Below are 20,537 nucleotides of genomic sequence, written 5' to 3'. Positions count from 1 at the left end.
CACTTTAGAAATAGGATGTCCGATTAAACCGTACTCTGCAGTTTACGTTAAAATTACATCGACATCGAATAAAATCTTTTCGTATAAATACAAAAATTAAATAGATAGAGATTAACTAGATTCTATCAGCTGAACAACCGCAAGAATGTAGATACTATATGTAGGTAATGTACATACCTAACTACTATACCAGAGTATAAAGCTACATTACATGCATTGTGATGGTCTTGTGCACATACGGGTACTTATATCGTATGTACATACATGGTCGTGATAAAATTTTAAGTTATCTATCGGGGAAATAATCCTCGAAAAATTTCTTGATAGGACGCCGATTTTTAGATGAGATAAACATTTTTTGATTTTTAATCGATTACCTAATTCCTTGTTTGACTCTTCCTTGTCCATCCCCTACATTCTTCTCTTCTCACTCCCAGAAAAATCATGCTAATTATTTTCGTGGTTTTCATAAAACTCCTATCCAAGATTCTCAATTGTGATCAGTGAAGTAATTTTCGAACGTACTACAGTGAAATATTTTTATAAATCACAGATTCATTTGCTTGCTGTTGAAGAAAAAGTAATGAAACGTATCTAAGTTTGTTTGAGGTTACCTATACTTAATTTCCTTATTGAGCACCGCAAATAACACTCCTACAAATAATGTCTCTTGAAACCTTCTTTGAGTGACCTAGTTTTTACCTACTCGCACCCAATATTACCACTATCGAGGTTTATTTGGTTTTAATATTTTGAAACCTGCTAAAAAGGTGTAAAATTGTGGCTTTTACGGTGAATTTCTATGTACGTAGTACATTTCAAACCAGTACTAGCTCTTCCTTTGGAATTCAAAAAACAAAAACAAAAAACATTGCAGACATCGCAGCAATTGGCAAAATTTTGATGATGGTCATGAAATTTTTTCTTCGAATTTCTTCCAAATGCGTTGAAATTTATTATAGAGATACGCAACGCGAAAATCTATAATTATAATTCAATCGAATTCTAGTCTGTCACTTCAAACGTAATTTTTGACGATGTTGTAACGTAGGTACCTATACCTACTCGTAATTGTCCCGAAAATCTGGGTTACGCTGCAATCAAAGCCATCAATGTACATAGATAAGTATAAAGAGAAAAAAAATTGAATACCAACAATTTTTTCGTTGCTTGGTTGTGCCTTTCAGGTAATACATACCTACAAATTCACCATCACCCCGCACACTAAACTCAAAATTTCATTATCATCAAAAAATAACGAAAAAGAAAAAACTAATTCAAAAAACAATCATTCGTTTTTATTTATACCCGCAAAGATTATTCTGTAGTTACGTGGAAAGCATTCCACACCACGCCATTTCATCAGTTGGTAAACAAAATTAGTTGGCAAATCATGCTCAACTGTACTATGCGAGTACGCGACTAGACCCTCCATTCATAAAAATGAAATACGAGAAAAAATGTCCTTTTCTAGATTCTTTATCTTAACAACGGCTTCTTTTATGACCCATTAAAGACAGTAAACACGTGTAAGATGCTTCGCTACATTTCAAATAGGTCGTAAACATGGTAATGAATTTCAGGTCACAAGGTAGGTACTAGGTACCAGATAGGCAGATACCTACTACTAACCACTGCGTCGTTCTCAAACGCATAATGTCATCTCACATAGGTATAAGCTAGACACGGCGTGGGATATACTACATTTTTTGGGCGAAAAGCGACATTTTCCTATTTTGAAGGATACCTACGAGTAAGTGAGTATTTTAGTTTTCATTGCTCATAAACGAGTAAAAAAGAAAAAAACTGTAAAATACAAGTTAACCAACGAAACGCGCTTTGCAGTTTGAAAGAGATGATTAACGTTTGTAAAAACACTCAAAGCGAGCTAATTTATTTCGCGTTTCTTTATTGAAATATAACCGCTATTTTTCCTCGAGGTGACGTACCGAAAGAAAAAAAAAGAGCGGTAAAAAACTCGGGAATGTTTCCATTCGATGGAAAATGGAATTTAAAAAACCTTTAGGAATCTCAAAATTACTTTAAAAATTATCACTGCATTTATTTTCTAATTTTTATAGAATTTCGCTTTTGAAGCGGAAAAAAAACACGCAAAAGATCGCATTTCTTTTGGGAATTTTTTTCATTTTATAAACTTCGATTTATCGCGTCAGTACGTAAATTCAGGGAATTTTTAGTTGAAATGAAATATAAATGATAAAATAAATAAATACGAAAAAATATTAAAAACAAATCCGTACCTAAGCAAGAAAGATATTTTTCTACTACCTATATAAAACTTGATTCAACAGTTAACTCAAACAATTTACTCTGGGTATCGTTCGTTGCTTCGCTTAAGCATCAAACTGCTTGATGAAATTGGAATTTGATCCCTAAGCATTCCGAAGAAAGTTGTCTACAATAATATGGTCGAAAAAGTACATATCTAAGCACGGTAGGAGAAAAATTGTTTTGGAAAAGCGTTCATTCGTAGCTTTCAATATTCAAAATTTCAAAAAATTTCAACTGAAATATCAATAAGCAGAGATAGACTAGGTAGAGATGTACTTAACTTATACAGAGTTACAATTCGACTCGACGTTGACGACGTCAAAAGTTGCCTAGGTAGTTGTCATTCAGAAACCTTGTTCTCGCCACGCGAATAGAATTGCATATCCAGTTTGCCGTATTTATGCAATTTACGTCTTGGTCAGAAGTTGAATTACCGATAAAAACGAATTTCAACATCATCATAAATACCTATTTACTTACTGACGTTAAAAGGTATATTATGTGTGTGTGCAATTATCTTAAATTTACCATAGGTACGTGATTCTTTTGATTTCTTTGGAAAATTGCGGTATCTATTATAGAATTTAAAAGTACATATAAAGGAGCAAGTGAGACTGTCAAGATAAATTTTTAAAGATCTGGCTTTTAATTTTTTTTTTAACTTTAAGTACCTATACCTATTCATTCGATAATTATTTTTTTGAAGGTTGTTGTTCCTCAACGAAAAATCAATTCAGTCCTCTCGTGAAGAAAGAATGTGGCGTATTGTGAAAATTATCAATTTAAAATTTTATCAAACAGTAAAACTGATTCTGTAAACTTCATCAAATAACCTATGTACTTTAATGAATAAATAATGATCGGTCTTCGCTACATAAATTAATCATAGTAAAATTAACGAAAAGGGTACCCAGTCCACGTACTTTTTCATTCAGACTATACCTATTTATTAATTCAATTCCAGCATAAACTTCGTCGCTAATATTTTAAGCACGAGTTTAATAATCTTTCGTTACTCGTCAAAATCATGAAATTTTTCACACCGATAACTAGCGTAATTTTGGAAATATTCAGCGGAGTATATTTTGATTACATACCTTATTTTATGACACTATTACCAGAATACGTAATACGTAATAGAAGAGTCTAAGAGATAATTTTGAAAATGCCAAACACATAAAACCGCTTCATCAAAATTTTCTCTCACAAAACATAGGTAAGAGATAACCTTTCTTAAACGTTTTATCGCGTAGAAATTGGAAGATATCATGTTTATCGTTATAAAGTTAATAGATAGGTATATATTTTCAATAATTTTATCGTTTTGATTATTCTTTGGTTATAAAATTAATTTATTTTCTACGTCGTGATCACTTACCGCTCCTTGGCTACGTGATGGGAAATTCAAAATCATTACAGTTTCGTGCAGCCGCCAACTGAACAGCTTCCCGCCATTTTCCTATAAAACCAAATATACTTATTTATATAGGTACGTACATTATTACCACATGAGAGTAGAAACCGTGAAACTCGAAATAAAAATAAACACAAGAAAAAACATAACGAAATAACTTATGTAGATATAACATGTGAAACACATAGTAGATGTTGGTAGGTACTATGTAGGTATCTGTACTTTCTTTTCTTTTTTGCTAACGCTTTATGCCGTAAACACGCGTAGGTACAGAAAACAAGTTGCCATCACCTGCCAAATAAGTACTGAAAATTCTAAAAAAAAGTACATATGCAGCTAAACGTATTGTGTAGGTAGGTACGTGTTGGGGTCAACATCGAAAATACGGCGAATGTAAAAATTTATTTGCGAATGTCGAGAAAATGTAACCCGAATTCACTATTTATTCGTTAATACCTACTTGATATTAGTGGATGAGTGTCATCGCAATATCATTGATCTAATTTACCTAATGGTTTCTTTACTTATTTGACAAAAAATCAAAAATTATCGAATGCTACATAAATCTTTCTTCATTCTTTTTTCATCCGTAGAATAATTTACGAAATTACAGCATTGCACTCGTAATACTTACAATATGGTTAGCAGATAGTTAATTTGCCAACCTTCCTAGCAAACAGTTCAACTCTACTGCGAAATAGGTATCTAGTATATAAGTAACTAGGTAACGTGAGTATGCGCGTCAAATTTCACTAAAGGAAAAGGCAATCTAGCTCAAACACATTGTGTAGCAAAGTTTTTAAAAAAAAGTGTCACCACATAATACTCAATTTTAGCTTATTTCTTTGAATTCCGACCAAATGGAAAAATTAGAAGACTATTTTTGTGGAGTGAGTGTAGCGATATAACCACACAAGCCAACTTTAATTTTTCTTTGTGCTCGAGAGTTATCAATTTACAACAAGTTAAAAAGGAAAAAAGCAAAACTATAGGGTACATACTCGTACTTCAAATATTACCCTTCAACAGCTTTTTATACGTTAGTGAAACGAAATTTCAAGCTATTACCAACTCGCGTAAGCCTGTTACTTTGATTTTGTCTAGCTGTAAATTTCTTTTGTTTCTTTTTATCGTTTTTTTCTCTGTTTCATATCCTGCCTGTATTTTGGTTCTTTTCACGATTCTTCATTGCCACTTTTCTCAGTATTTTATTCTCTTTTGCTCTCATTCTAACCGCATCTATAAGTATACCCTTTGAAGAAAAAAATCACTTTTGATAACATCATTTCTTCAACTCAGTGAAAAGTCAACTGTCGTGAAAGTTTTTTCGTTTTTAAAAAAGATATCAAGTGAAAAATTCCCATTTTTCAACGCCATCGATATCGTTTTCTGATTTAATCCTCCATTTAGCCAAGAAGATTTTTTTTCTGTTCAATGCGTAGGTAGTTTTATCTGGTGTCAAATTTTCTTGTAGAAGACTCGTATTTTTTAAATAAATTATTTTGTTCAATTAGCGAAAACGTCAACTTTCATCCTGTGCGAGGTGTTTCATCAAGCCTCTGTCAAGATTCGGGTAGGTAGGTATGTATAATTAAAATTTGGGAATGAAAAACCTTGGAAGGTTACGAGCAGAGCACCTAGGATTGTTATTTGAAAGAGAAAGTTCTCATTGACTATCCTCTCTAATTTCAAGAACAATGGAAATTTGAAAGGATAACTGGAGGTGCACTGAAGATCGTATCGGCGCATCCAAAAAATGAATAAGTACGTTGGTATATGTAGATATTGGAACCCAGCGACCATGAATAGATAGAAATCAATGTAGTAGGCACCTACTTACCTAATCGTGAAGAGTTAATATTTTGAATATTCCCTCCATTTTCATCAAATTTTGCGAATAAGTAGATTTGCTTCAAGATCAACCAGTTTTGAGACATGAGTGCCTTTGAAGTCTCATTGTTTTGCTAGAAATCGAAACGTAGGGAGAGTTACCTAGCCCTACCCAACACCCTGAGAAATATTCTTTTTTCACAATGTCACATGACTACATGGTACCTTGGGCTATTTCAAATTTTTTGTCAATTAAGGCTTCCTAATAACTTTCTTAAATATCCAAGATGCACAAATTGATCACAAATAATTTTCATTCAGCCGGAGCCTAATTGTTCTTACATCCATATTCCATAGGTACATTTTATCACAGTTGCCTCTTAAAAGGTTTGAATGGTCATTTCAAGTATATACCCATGAACACTTTTTTGATACCTCCTTACGTGCATAGAACACCCTGTATAATATGCCGTTCCATTATTTGCTAAACTTACTACTCGTTAAGAAAAAATATCTCCAGCGAGCAATTCGTTATTTCAATAGCACCAATAATACATAGGTACTTACTTACCTACCTAGTAGGTACAAACTACAAACGTTAACAAAATAGCAAAATGTCTTTTAAAGATAGTTCTAAAATTTTTTCTTTCACTCTAAAATCCATCATTTTGCCTGCACTCTTCAGGTACGTACCTAGGTAACCTACATATTACGTAAATACATTTATAGTTAGGTACCTACTTTAAGTACACTTTACCGGTTTTGGTGTCAATTCTGAATTATTGGTAGGTACATAGAATACTTAAAAGCAGTACTTCGTGAAGAATTTTAAAAGGGTACCCATGTACGAGTCAAAAAGTTTTATAATTTAAACGAAAAAAAAAAAAAAAAAAACTTTTGTGACATATGCTCAACAGTTTGAAAAAATCGCGTTAAGAACAATTTTCGTAGAAATATTTGCCAATACAAAGTAAACTTCGTTAGGTGCACTCTTTTACAGTAACAAGAAACGTGAAATTGAAAAACTACTTGAGCGTTACAAGTTTTGTTAAATCGTTGGAACATAATTTAACCTATCCGCAGCATGAAATTGTGTTTACACATTCGAATCAATGACAAAAACGTTTTTCAGAACAAATCGAAAGCAAAAACCATATGTAATGTTTTCAAAGACAATTTCGTTACGTAAAAGCAATATTTTCTTTTATTCGATAAAAAAAAAAAAAAACACACAAAACAAAAAACCGTTTAATTTCTATTTCCATTCTCAAAGAGACCGCAGATGTTGATATCTTTCGTCGGTTTTTACGAGTATACCAAATAAACTGAAATAGGTATCGCTATGTAGGTATTTACCTATATGCAAAAGTCTGTTTCGAGGTATACGTATTACTTATGTAGGTACACTTAGATAGGTAAGTATAGCCAGTATATGTAGATACTTTATGAGCTGTACCAGTTTTTCATTCAAACTTCATTGCCTAACAAGTACCTAATCATTTTTTTAAAGGAATATCTATAGGTATCTAGAGGTACGTATTTGAAAAAAAAAAACACACATCTGAGTGACTGATACAGAGTTCACTGCGCACGAACTTGAGCAGCTGCATCTGATTCAAAAAATCAACAAATAATAGCATTTAAAGTTACACCTTGCGAAGAAAATTAGATGAAACAAAAGAATAACACTTGAAAAAGATCTTTCATTTTAGACAGCAATGCGAATGAATCAGATTTGAAAAACAACCTTTTCTTCTAGACATGTTTTTTGCACCAAATTGTATAGTGTATACCAGCATTGAAAAAGATCCTCTATTTGTTGAAACTTCTTTACTGAGAATCACATGTTTTAATCTCACCATTAAGTTTTTCCTTCTTTTTTACAAGTGTTTCTTTAATAAAAAGTTTGTTTTAAAAAAAAAACTTTGTTTACATTTTGGTTTCTCAAGTCACGTTCACACTAATGCCATTCTTAACAAAAAGAATACGTAAATACGGACGAAAGAAACGTGAAACAGAATTGGATTCTAAAATAAGAAAAAAAACAATGAAGTACTTATTCGATATCAAGTACATATACATATACCTATACCTATGGAAAGAATCGTGACAAATCACCAAAAAGTAATTACTACTCTGCTAGACGACGAACTACATAATTATTAAAGGCACCTACCTCACTATATACATGAGACTACGGCATCGAATTTTCGCACAATTTTTCACATTCCTTACTCACATAAATACGAAAATAAATAAAAACGTGCAACGCTTTCTTCGAATGTACGCATTTATTCATAAGTAAATTGCCGAATAAATTATTTCCCAGCGTAGATAGGTACATAAATCTTAATTCGCAAAACTAAAGTTGAAATTGAAAAAAATGAATAAATAATAAGTATAGGTAAATAATACGAAATTTAAAATAAATGATTGCATTTGACCGATATCAGTATTTGTTTATTTTTCATCATAATACCCCATTCCCGCCTATTCGAAAACGAAGTCCATGTTGTTTTTATATAAGTCACACGTATTACGTAATCCCTTTCGATATACGAACGCCGTTTATTTGAAAAACTGTGTCAATTTATGATTTCGGTTAAAATAATCTAGTTGTAGGCAAGGGTATTTGATACTCGTAGAATATTGTTCGTGTTCAATATAATATCAAAATATAATATGTATGATGAAGAAAATACATAGTTCCGAGATTCATGCGATCGATATCAAAATTGAATGAATGAAGGCTATCTCGCCATATATTTATTTTTGCACGCGCATAAATATCATGTGAAAGGTATAGAAATCTAAAAAGTTGAAAAAGCGTGAAATGAAATAGCGAAGAACATAGCGTCGGCTTATTTTTCCACGTTGAAAGTTGATTGAAGTAGGAACACTCACCTCAAGTCACGAAAAATAGCGTAAACGTAAAGAAATAGATGTTATTATGATCAGTGAAGTATACGAGCTACCTACCTAAAATCGAGTCCCTTAAATGTTTCAATTAATTTCATCGCACAGTTCAGAAACATACACACAAAATGTTATTGAAGTTTTTGAGGTTTCTTAGATGTTAAAACCTTACGCACGCATTTTTAAATTGGCTCTTTTGTTTGTACACATTATTTTGCTTCACGTCGTTGTATTAACTGCTATGGTGCTTCTTCTTGAATAATTTTTTGATTTCAAAAAGCGTTATCTCAGGTACAAAAAATGTTTGAGGTTTTAGGTCGAGATAAAAAGAAACCAAAAAAAACATCCACAGATGCACCACAATGAATCTAAGATTTCGAGGACTACATTCATTTTATTTGGAAAATTTTGGCAAATTCTTGCCTAAATATTCAAAGATTTACGAAAAGCACGTAGGTAATAGAAAGCTGAAATTGTGATTACTCACATCAGCTATTTCTATAATTCAAGTTCCTGAATTGATCAGTGACAAGATTTTGAGCTGTTCTGAAACTCTCATTGTCAGTGGATTTTTGGAGTTCTCAACTTTCGAAAAAATTTAGGAAATATTCCACAATGAGATGCAACATAATCAACACCCAGGAACATCGATTTAGGGCACTCTTTTTCCCAGATCCTCCAATTAATTTCATCACAATTGGCTGAAATCAGATTTTCAATTCAAATCCTTTTTTGGGGAGGCAGAGGAGGAATCTTGAAAAGAAATTGAAAAATTTATCAGCCGCGTAGGTAAGTATATTCAACATGAAAAACTTGAAATTTGGTTTATACGTACTTGAGTAATTTGTTTTCGATCACCAAATGAATGAAATTTGAAAACGTATTTTTTGTTTCTTTCGAATTAGGTAAGAGAAAGACGTTTTTTTATTTAAAAAAAAAAAAAATGTGTGTTACATTTTTGCCTTATTCATATCCACCAAACCGTTTTAATACTTTATTTGAAAAAAAAAGTTCAAGGAATCATCGAAAAATTCAATTTCATTTTTTGGAAATCACTATTTTACTTAAAAGCCAATAAGAAAAATGAGTTTTCAACTTAAGGTAACATTCTTCTCTTCTTTGCTTTTAATATCTACCTCAAAAAATAAAAAAAAGGACAAAAGAAAACAGCTAAATGAGAAGAATCTAATAACTAACGTATCTGATATATTTTTTGATCCGAATGAATAGGTAGATATCGTACCTAATTTTTATTATTGGACGAAGTGCGTTCATGTTCTTCATTTGATATCATATTGGCGGAGAAAAAATTACTTTTAATAAATTCTTCTACAAGCTTATTTGATACCTACTTAGGCACTACGATTTTCAATAAAAGCGGAATTCAGACTTCTGCTTACTACAAAGTTTCTTTTTCAAATTTTTTCGCATCGATGTCAAGAGCTATAGTTTTGAATTTTTTGATCTTTTTGAAGTATACCTATGTAAGGAAAAGGATACTTACCTACTTCTTCAGTGGGTATTTAATTTTTTTTTACGTAACTTCTTAACTTTGATTATTTATATTTAGGTGAGATGGAAAAATACATAAGCTAATCGTACATATGTATGTATAAGTAACCGTTAGTGAAAAGATAACTTGAAAACCGATTTAGCCAAGTGAAACCTTGGAAAAGCTTATCTCGGAAACCATCTCTACCAATTCTGCACGAAAAAAAAACGCGATTGGACATTCAAAACAAAAAAAAAAAAACAAAAAACTTCCATTTTCATTTGCGTAAGTTACGCTACAATAGAAAATGTCTTATTCTAATTTTCTGGCCATTAAACATATTTTTCTATTTCGCATCTCCATACGTGACTTTTCAAAAAAAAAACAACAAAAATGTAAAAAAACAAGCAAAATGGAAATCATTATTATGAAATAGCAGAAGAATTGATTGACATTTCTTGAAAATCTGCACACATGGAAAAAGGTCACTATTGTAAAGAATTTTACAAGTTTGGGAAATTTAATGTAAGATTGAGAACTATACATAGATGGAAGCGTGTTGAAGTTAATGCCAAAAGTTTTCCTTATCAATGTTAATATAAAGTTTTAACGCACTCAAATTGAAGAAATTTTATTTACACTTTTCTCTACTTTATACTTTGTGAACTGCAGAATTGGAATTTTAAGCATGCGAAATTTACGGACATGTTTTCAATTGCTCTGAATTTCAAATCGTGCTTTGTAATGGTAAATATGGACTACCAAGAAATTTGAAAAAAATTGAAAAATATAATTAAAAAAGTAGAATTTATTAAGGTGGGTAGTGGGTACCCATCTACCTAATAGGCATACAAGATGTCTGAAGAGTGTAGCACCAAACTGAAAATTTGGATGTGAACGAGTGACGAGTACCTATTTAGAAAAAAACTTCAGTAATATAATTTGTTACATTATCAAGTGGGTATCTCAACAAAATCATCGAAAACTTCTGTAGGCATATCAACCTCGTTGATAAAATAAGCATAATGCTATTGGGTTCTCATACTACACTTGTTAAAATATAGGTAGGCTAAACAAAACCAACACACTTAGGCGTAAATTTTTATGATGCTTAAGAAAGCTTCGTACTTTAAAAAGAGGTACCTACAGACGGAATCTTCATTTATAAAACACTTCATAGCATATTATGTTAGTTGGTGAACATGAACACTTATTCTACTCGTATATCTGATTAGGTGATTGCCTACTCAAGTAAAAGACAAGATAATGACGAAATGAAACGAGTGTTTTTTGAATTAAAATTAAACTTTATATTTCCGTTACATTTGAAGATTTATTTTGGTTAGCATATTTATAATGGTGAAAAAATAATTAACCGTTAAAGCTATCGAAGTAGAAAATTACCACTAACTATGAATCTGGTTCATTATCCAAGCAAGAATAATTTAGTATCTCAATGGGGAAAAAAGTTAATAAAAGGGTTTCAGCATAAGATGAGCTATAAATCAGGATCTATCGGCGAGAAAATGGAAAACGCTTAAATTCGACGCTTTCTAGGTACCTACCTCAAAAATTATTCTCTTGTGCGCAATTCAAACATGGCTTTACTTTTTGCAAAAGCATCTGAAGTGTATACCAGTGTACACTGCGTGTCCTCGAATACGGAACGAGGTGCTTCGCAGTACCTACCTACCTACTATCTAGTTTCAGATTATGTGAAAATCACCGACACATTTTACCTCGCCACATTCGTACGGTGGAACTTTTTTTATACGCGACTGATTTCCATTGTAATATTAGTATGAGAGAGTATTGACGTGCTGTATAGTTGCGCCTTAATCAGCTCCGGTGCTTTTTCCCCTAGTAAAATACAGGTAGCCTACCCATTTTTGCTCGTATTTAAATCAACAGTTTTTAATTTCTGTGAAAGTGAAATTGACAATCAAATTTCTTTGTGTTTCGCGATATTTGCGGTAAACGTTTTCATTTTTGACAGATGTTGTATTTTTACGTACTATAATATCTGCGATGTTTTTTTTTTCTTCTTTTTTCCTTGATGTTTTTTATCTCAGGAAAAAATACATCAACTTTGTTTTCCTACTTCTTTGAAAGAATCAATAATTTTTCGGGGGAGGGTGGGGTGGAAATACATTTTGGAAACACGTCACTTGAAATACTGTAGCCTAAATTTCAAATCACGAAAATAAGAAATTATTCTTATGTAAAATAGCTCCATTACATAATTCATAATAAGTGCATAGATTGTAGATAGGTAGACATACCAACAATGTTGTTTTGTTATACCTATTGTCCCAGCTTATAACACTATAGTAGGTGCCATCGAAGCATTGTAAAAGTAGGTATTTCATAGTTCACTATCATACTTTAAATAGTTTTTATACTCATTACATTCCTTTATCTGCTTTTCTATAACTTTCATTTTAATCACGAGTGGGTGTAAGAAAAATTTGAAAGAAAAAATCGAAAATAAAATGGATACATTTTTAGGTGCTATAAATTGTCGATGTAATAAAAACGAATTTGTTTGCATTTATGACTGGAATGGTAGTAAATAGTAATATCGTTAAAACAGCGCCCGGTATCAGCCGGTTAAATTACACTTTACGAGATACATCGCGCAGGAATATTTCCTGGCAAATATATGAAATTATGAATAATCGTATTAAGTAAGTAGATGTTGTTAGGGGTCAAATGCGACACGATGTTGAGCAAAGTAAACAGATATAAGTTGTGGTGCTTGAGAAAGTTACTAGGTAATCTTACAGTATTAATGAGGCAGCCTACTGGAAATTTGATAGAATGGAAATTTTTTTACTTTTACCTAGCTCATATCAGACTTTTTTCAGTTTTTCGTCTCATATAAACGAAATTGGAGTAGGTAAATAAGAATAACGATGACTTTAACCGTAAAAGCGAATGTTTCTTATACCTATAACTTATAAGTTTTATCGTTTAAAATTAGGTAGGTACTTTCTACAATGTAGGCCCGATTGAACATTTTTTCATATCATCCTTTCCAGCGAACAATTCATCTTTGTGAGTAGAATTTGAAAAAAGTGACTGTTATTATTTTATCGTAGTATTAAGTGAAAAATATCTATCTGTTGTCGTAATTGATTCGCGGACACGCGGATGACTGATTACCAAGACGAAAACAACGGTCTTTTTTCCACATTGTACATGCCTAGCAACCTACTTGTAGCGTGTAATAAGTTGAATGTTGTTTCATTCCTGTTGTAGATATACTTTGTCATTAATTTAAAAATGAACTTATGGGGCAATTCGCAAAGGTTATAGTTATAATATTTTGTTTTTCATCAGTCTTCTATACTTACATGCAGTAAATTACAGATAACAAGGTGGGTATGTTTTACGTCAAAAGATAATAAAATTCTCACACGTGATTTTTCACAAATACCTACAATATCTGCTATCATAAACGTCAGAACATATTATATTTTCCAGGAAAAATAAACGTAGGTATAGTCTTAAGGATCCGCAGGGAATCAATAACTTTCGCTTTATCAAATCAAAACTCGATAACCGGAATTCTTTTGAATACATACTTACTTATAAAATATGAGAACACTTCTTCAGACAGAATAGTCAACCATCTAATCACCTGTCGTTTGTGTCCCCCTCCCGTAATGTAGGTACCTACGTAAGTAAGCGATAATTGATTAGTTTTGATTTTTAAAAAATGTTAGAAAAAATAGACCTGCATCGATTAAGTTTTCAATATTATTGTAACTTATTGGTTACCTGCCGCGTGGACAGGATTCAAACGAACTGCTTGCTGCAGAATATCATAAAAATAGCGTGTCTGATCAATTGTGAGCTTCTCCAAGTACTTTTTTTTTGAGATTTTGTAAGTTGGAAATAACTCGCTTAAAACAAAGCTAAATGCCTTAAATTTTCAAAAAAAAAACTTGCCAGAAAATGCCTACAGAAATTGAAAATGTATACGAAATTCGTTTCACTTAAGTACATTTTTTAAGTATCGTCCTAGGAATGAATTTCTGGATGCGTGCCTTATACCTGCCTACTATTCTGTAACCATTACAACGCCAGTTGAGTCACCATAGCATGACCACAAATTCCATAAAACTCAACGGCTACCTAAACATTGCAGCAACGCTTTTGTTTTGAACTTTTAATCCGAAATTTACAAGCCATAAGTTTTTACAAATATTTCGAATTCGAATCTTTTCATTGAACCATTCTATTTTTTCGTTATTTAGCTGTATCTATATGGAGCTTGCTTACTATCCGAGACCCAGTACATCGTACTGCTGACGATCCGAGGCCCGCGTCTTTGACACTTAGAAAAATTTTAAAGAGTGCCTGGTAAATTCGTTCGCGCATGCGCCTTGCTAGCGGCTATCAAGCCTGGTCTAGAGCCGTTGGTGCGATCTCCAAAGAGTGATTTATACAGGAATGGCGCGAGTATGAAGTTTCTGTGTGGGGTGAAGTAAGGTAAGCTGTATATACTGTAGGTATGATACCTACTTTGTGAGTCCCAGACAAAAATTTGTCTATAGCATCCCTGAAGTGTGTACATCATGAAAATATAGTTTTTAATAGGAAAACGTTCCGAGACCCGCTAACGGGCCTCGGAACGTCACGTCGGGTCTCGGATAGTCGATGTCACTTCCAGAAACGGGCCTGTATAAGCTGTAGCAAGTCTGTATAGGTATAGGTTTATTCAAGTTATTTTGATTCTATAGATACGGGTTTGAAAATTATATGTAGATTAGGCGATTAGCCCATATGCTTTAGTATACTTTTGACCAAATTTTCCAAAAGAATAAATGAAATTTGATCAAGAATACCGAACTGGTATTTGATGGCTATTAGACTTACTTATTACTTACTGAGTATAGGTACATGTGCGAAACGAAAAAGAATAATGAGGTACCCACGTAAAAAAAATCATTTACTTAGCCATAAATCTGGCATACCAAAAAGTATACCTACTTATTGCAACCGAAATACGTACAGGGTGCCCAGAAATATCGAGCACACCTAAGAACGTTTTCTACTAAAATACTTTGGTTGGTCACAGTGAATGATAATAATAAGGCTAATAGCACATGATTGGTAGTTGGACTGGAGAGATAACGTTCTACCAATCAGATGCATCTATTTCACGTTGCCAACCTATATTTTTAATAAAAAACTTTCTTATGGGTGCTCGATATTTCTGGGCACCCTGTAGTATGAACCTTCATCCGATGCAGATTAATTTGGTACCTAGGTATTTATAAGTTTGCATGGATAGGACATACGCCAATTCTATCGAACTGCATGCTAGTCAGTATTTAGTAGAAACGCATAGGTGAATATATAATATTTCATCTCCAATTGTTTTTACGTTACAACAAATTTTCGTTGCAAATAAACATTATTTACGCGGAGTTCAACGTCGAGAACGCGGAAAATTTGTTGCAAGTTTTGAATTTCGTCACTATGGTTTGAACACATAATTAAAAGTGAATAGGTACAATTAAACAAACAATATCTTTCAAACAAAGACTAACACGGTATAAATAAACCCATTTAAATTAAAATTAGCCGATGAACAAAGTATAAACGTTCAAAGGGTAGACAGGGACTCAGTACGAATCGTTCGCATTTACAAGTAATCACTTTTATAGTCACTTATTAGCTCTATACACGTTCTACATACCATTTGCATAGAATGTATAGTGCATACTGTAATTTAAAACAAAATTTAAAAACAAAAATATCAATAGGAGCATAGCATCAAATTTTACTGCAAATAATATACTATTACCTGTAAGTCTAAGTAGGTACTTATAAAATGGTTTCAAAAATACCTAATTTGATTTGTATTTTATTTCAATTTCTCCGGGGATGGCAATCAGACACGCGAATAAAATAATATAATTATTCCTTATTATTACAGGTATCAAATTCAAGTACGTGTACGGTAAAGTATCAAAACAACAATTTCCAGGAGAATAATACAATTTTACATAACTATCGAACGTTCGAACCTATTGAAGGTAAAGAAGATTGATGAGGTTGTTTTCAATATTCACTGTGCAACACAAGTTTACGATATCGATACCATACCTAGATTATAGACGATTTCATAGGATTTTTTTCAAACCATAGTTGAGTAGGTAAGTACCTATTATATTAAGATTGGTTTTGGTACATATGTTGGTAGGTAGGTAGGTAGGTAGGTAGGTATAAGTAGTAATGAAACGGCAATAATTTCAAAATTCTTATTTTATAATAATATGTAGGTTGGCACCTAATTATTGAATTATTTTAGTTACGCAATGAAATTAAACGTAAAATTATTATAAAAATTTCTTATTAACATGGTAACTAGGGTAGGTAATTTGTTTATTTGGGGGAAGTACAAAACGACTGAAATATTGCTGGTTTTGTGCTTTTTTTCATCTTTAATGCTTTTTTGAGTAAAAATTGGTAAAATATCATTTTTCAGTTTTGGTTTCTGATTTTTCTTCTTTTAATTGGTTCAAGTTACTTACACATATTCAAGGGAGATATCATACTAGGTTTGAAAAGACCTTTTTTTTTGGTATGAAACATGGTACCTCCAGATTTGATAGAATTTTTTCTTGCATTCTTTTTTTTCATACCTAGCGCTTAAAATGTGTTTGATAGCGCTTAAACATCTTTATAGCCCTACTGATCCCAAATACGAGTACAACCATTTCTTCATAGTTCATTGTATGTTTATGCTAGATGTATTTCTGGCATCGAATCGAGTGTTTTCCTTTCCCCTTACAAACACGTAAATAAGTGTAATCGCGTTAGAATAACATTTTTACTTACCTACATTTCATTTTTTTTCCCACGAAGTGTGTAAATGAAATTCAAATCAGATCCATGAGATAGCGATGTAAGTGAAAAGTATGGAGACAATATTTTTGAATATCCTTGTGTATTACTTTAAATGAAAATATCATTTTCGTCGCTTATTCATGCAAGTCACACCAATACGAAATCTGTTCGATACTTAAGCCGATTTAAGAATATTTCATCCTATCTTCTGAATTTGTGCAGGTAATCTTTTTTCAATTTTCTCTACTGAGGCTGTACTATACTTTCGTGTTTGTGGAATCTGTTTTCAAATAAAATTCTATCGCGAATGTCAAACGCGAATAAAAATCAGTTCTATCTAATGCGAAATGAATAACACTCATAAATAGGACAAGGATTTTTATACATTTTCATATTTTTCTCTTGCTCTATCTTATCTCGTACTTATATTCCAATTTTTTCGGCGCGGCGTTTTAAATTCTGCAATTTGAAAAAAAAATACGAATTTTGCGAAATTTTGTTATTATTTTAGTTTTGTCTGTCTGTCTGTCTGTCTGATGGTCTGTATAGTAAAATGATAACGGTATACTTTTCCAGTTTTCCACCCTCACGCTGAACACTCAAACGTGAAAACACGCGTTACTCCACGATTTGGAAAAATAACTTCACAGACTTGTAGAAAAAGTTCATTTTGAATTTGTGTGCGTTGTTACCCTCGTTTCGCCACCCTCGTTGTGAAATAATTATACTATTTCAACTCTGTTCGAAATTTCACGAAGTCTAGTGAAAAATGTTATGAAAATAATGTGTAGTCGACGTACTCGTAGTAATGTATCATTGTAGTGCATAGAAAGGTATGTACTTCTGTGTACAAACCATTTACCTAGCTCTCTTATTTTCACTATAGGCATAAACATATCCGTACTTACGGCCTACTTATCTTACCTCTTTATCTATTTTAAAAGAAAAGAAAAAAAGTAAAAACTTTTAACAAGTTTAAAACTATTTAGTTTTATTTAAACGTAAAACATCAAAACAAAAAAATGCATAAAACAGAGGATCGAGTATGTGGTTTTTTTTGAAGCCTTATTTTCACATGTAACTTCCTCTGAAAGCGGCTCACTTCAAGAACTTTTAATTTTAAAAATACATATTACATTATACCCACTAGTTCTCCAAGAAAACTTTTACCTTTCACGATACGAATATCAACGAAAAGAATTCAATATTTCTACACTAATATATTTTTATGAAGTTTTCAAAAAGTTAAGGCGCATTGGAAGGTGAAAGGAAGAGGTAAGATGGACGAATGAATCTGAGTATGGGTTTTGAAATGAACTAGTGGTATGTAGTAGGTCTCCGTAGTATGGAAACTTCCTGTAGTGAAATTTTTGCTCTACTCCGTTCATACTCCACAGAAATGTTTCAAAAAATCTTTCAGCGAAAATTTTTCATTTTTGTCAATTTTTATGCGTAATTCTAGGCCTTTGAAGTTTCAAAATTGTATGAAAAAAGTGAAAAAACACATTTGGTACCACTGCTCAAGATTACGCATGGCGATACAATTTTATGCGTTTAAATAAGCAGTTAGGAGGTAAAACTCAATAAGTAAGTAAGTAAGTAAGTACAAGTAGGTATATCAACTACCTACACAGAAATAAATGTTTTCTTTTCCTTGAGAAAAAATTAATTTAAAAAAAATGATAGGGAGGATTTACAAGGAGTCGCCAAAAAACACTTATCAGAAGCATCCGCAACGATGGTGAAAACTCGAAAGTAATTTTAACGATTCGCCACTTTATTTTCATCGTTGAAAAAAATAATTACTTTTGGGTAAGTATAACAAGATATCTCGCATTCATCTCTCGGGAAAATTTCAAATACTTACTCGAATACGTGTACATCTATAATAGATAAACGCTTGAGCTCATTCATACAAAGTATACTGAGTGCGGATACAATGTAATGTACCTACATGTAGATGTTTGTACATTGTACTGTACATATCAAAAATGTGACATATGCACTGATCACGTTATCACGGTTGGATTATTTTCAAGCGAGGAGGATTTTTTACTGCCGCGTTTTTTTATAATTCTTTTTAAAGTGGCGGAAAGCACGTTCATCATTCATACTGTTGATTTGTTTTGTTTCATTTTTCGACTTAAAAGGATTTCAATTTAATGCGGAAAAGTGGCTACGTTTATGTAAAAAGTTTTCTTTAAATAAATTTCAGCCACTGAAGCGTAGTTTACGTTTTTGTTTCCGGGGAATGTGTATGGCATCGCGTTGATTTAATTTTTTTTTAAATGTTCTGAGGGCACTAGACGTAGACAGTAGACACCTATAGATTTTTTGCTCAGTTTGGTTTTCGAATAGCTGATTGTGTTTTCGCAAGTTGATGTTTACGCAGGATTTTAAAAACCAATATTTTAATTTTATTTCTAGAAACTATCGATGTATGTTGCAACATATCTATGATGTATTCGCTGTAGATCAAATAATACAATATTTTTCAGGTAAAGTACCTATTTTTCATCACGTTTATTAATATTATTCGACAATTTTTTACAACATATCGCATATCTTCAGTTTAAAAAATCTATACAACACTCCGTCACAACAGCTATGAATTTAAAACACAAACAGTTACCTAGCATTGCTAGCAAACTTCCCTTCCCTTGCCTTTCAATACACAAAATACATATGCTAGCAGGTGAACACTGTCTGGATATAACTACTTTTTTATGAAGTAAAAGATAGGTACCTACTTAACTACCTATATTTCTAGGAAGAAAATAGAGATAACTCGCCGTATTTTTTATTACTAGTTGTATGTACTTTTTTCGTGAATTAAATAATTGTGTATAAACAGTAACGTAAAATGGACTATGTTGTAAAATGGTCCATTAAATCTACTGAGTTCTAAAATCTGATTTATAAGCCCATAAATTCAAGACGTATCATAACATTCATGTTATAGTATGCGTTGGGATAGCAATGTAGGAAAACATTATTTTTTTGGTTCAAAATGTACATTGCCATTCCCTAGAATTGATTAGGAGATAGATCTGCGGCAAAACATGAAAATCATTGTAAAAATTTCTGGAAAATTTTTTCTGGCCGCACATACTATGTACATCTTCTTACGATTGTTCAACATTCAAAATTATGTAAGCTGATTAAGCTCGAACAAAAATTATTTCACACAAAAAAGTAAGTAGGTATACATCCGTTTCAGTACCTTAATAGAAAATTTGTGCTGGGGTGGGGTTGTTTTAATTTTTTTATCGACATGAAAACCAAATATTTATTACCTACAACAATCGAAACATTTCCAGATCGAAATGTTAAATTATACGTACTTATTTGGGGCGAGAAGGTGAAGGAAGACGCGCTGAGAAATAAAAGGCAGGTAGGGATTGAATTAAGGCAATTCCATGTAAAATCGAACAAATCTTGCACGATGGGTCATCGATTTTTTAAATATTTTTCATGTGTGTTAAGTAGGTACCTAATCGTTTTTCAAATGATGACAAATGACGTACTCACATAAAACCGGACGTTTCGGTGATCTTTTTACCCGAGATATGAGCTTTTGAAATTTTAAAAAAACAGTGTTGCGAGAAAATTTCAGATGCGAATAGCTTTGTTTCTAACGTCTTGGAGTTAGCCACGATTTTTTTCAATTTATTCTACCATTAGGTATACTTAAGGTTATCTATGTAAGAGATTTTGTTAAAAACAGAT

The 20,537-nt window shown here is 32.2% G+C and overlaps 1 protein-coding gene across 1 annotated transcript in view; it reads right to left on the bottom strand.

Annotated features, from left to right (window-relative positions):
* Positions 1 to 20,537, bottom strand: part of LOC135832036 (potassium channel subfamily K member 18-like) — a 128,574-nt gene that overhangs the window by 73,691 nt on the left and 34,346 nt on the right. The window contains exon 2 of the mRNA XM_065345001.1: positions 3,671 to 3,751. The gene's annotated coding sequence lies outside the window, so the exon portion shown is untranslated. The remainder of the gene's footprint in view (positions 1 to 3,670; positions 3,752 to 20,537) is intronic.

The sequence above is a fragment of the Planococcus citri genome, chromosome 1 (genome assembly GCF_950023065.1).
Source record: "Planococcus citri chromosome 1, ihPlaCitr1.1, whole genome shotgun sequence".
NCBI lineage: Eukaryota > Metazoa > Arthropoda > Insecta > Hemiptera > Pseudococcidae > Planococcus > Planococcus citri.
Note: the sequence above shows the minus strand (reverse complement) of the source record. Positions and strands in the feature narration are given on the sequence as shown.